Genomic DNA, 895 nt, shown 5'->3' with positions numbered 1-895 from the left:
GATTTACATGCTTTCCTCCAATCAGTTACCAAAAAATATGAACTGGCACAACTAGAAATATCCAGTCATATATCAGCGTTGAACACTTTACTTGAGGAGTTCCATTATAATGAAGAAAGACTTAAGTCACTATTAATAAACTCTTCTTGCCAATGTAAAGTAAACTGTTCATCGGATATCATTAATTTCACTATGGATGTGGAGACTCATTCCAAACCCTCTAATATAGAAAACTTAGATGCATCATTGGCCTCAAGACCGGGCTCAATCAGTATTTACAGCGATGAGCTGGGTCGTGGTGTCGGGATGCAACTGAGTAAGTTGTACGAGGGACAGTCAGTATGCAATACCTGTATGCCGGGTGCTACATTTGATCAAATAACAAATAAAGTTTTAAGCATTACTCACTGCCCGAATACTACAATAATAATATTGTCAGGGAGACGGGGAAATGTCAATAAAGATCAATTGGAAAAAATATAGATTCACTAAGTTTACTTCAAAATGTAAGTGAAATTATCTTATTTACATTTCCATATATAAAACGGTTGCCATGGAAAAACAAATTAAGATATAAACTTAATAGCCAATTGTATAAGGCTGTTAATAATAATTGTATATTATTGAATGAATCTGATAATAAGATAAGCATTATTGACATTAATAATATTCTTAACTATAAATGTAAGTTGACATTAGATAGATATTTTCTATCATTTTATTTTACACGACTTATAGCAAGTACGCTATTTAATTTTTTATCTTTAAATTCAGCCAAGAACTTGGCTAGTAGGACGACAGCTGCTTCTATTGAGCAGTTTAGTCATAATGATACGAGTATGACATCTAATGACAGTTTGGAATATGTTCCAAATAAAAATAAATTTAAATTAGA

Source organism: Aricia agestis, chromosome 14, assembly GCF_905147365.1.
Source record: "Aricia agestis chromosome 14, ilAriAges1.1, whole genome shotgun sequence".
Lineage (NCBI taxonomy): Eukaryota > Metazoa > Arthropoda > Insecta > Lepidoptera > Lycaenidae > Aricia > Aricia agestis.
Note: the sequence above shows the minus strand (reverse complement) of the source record.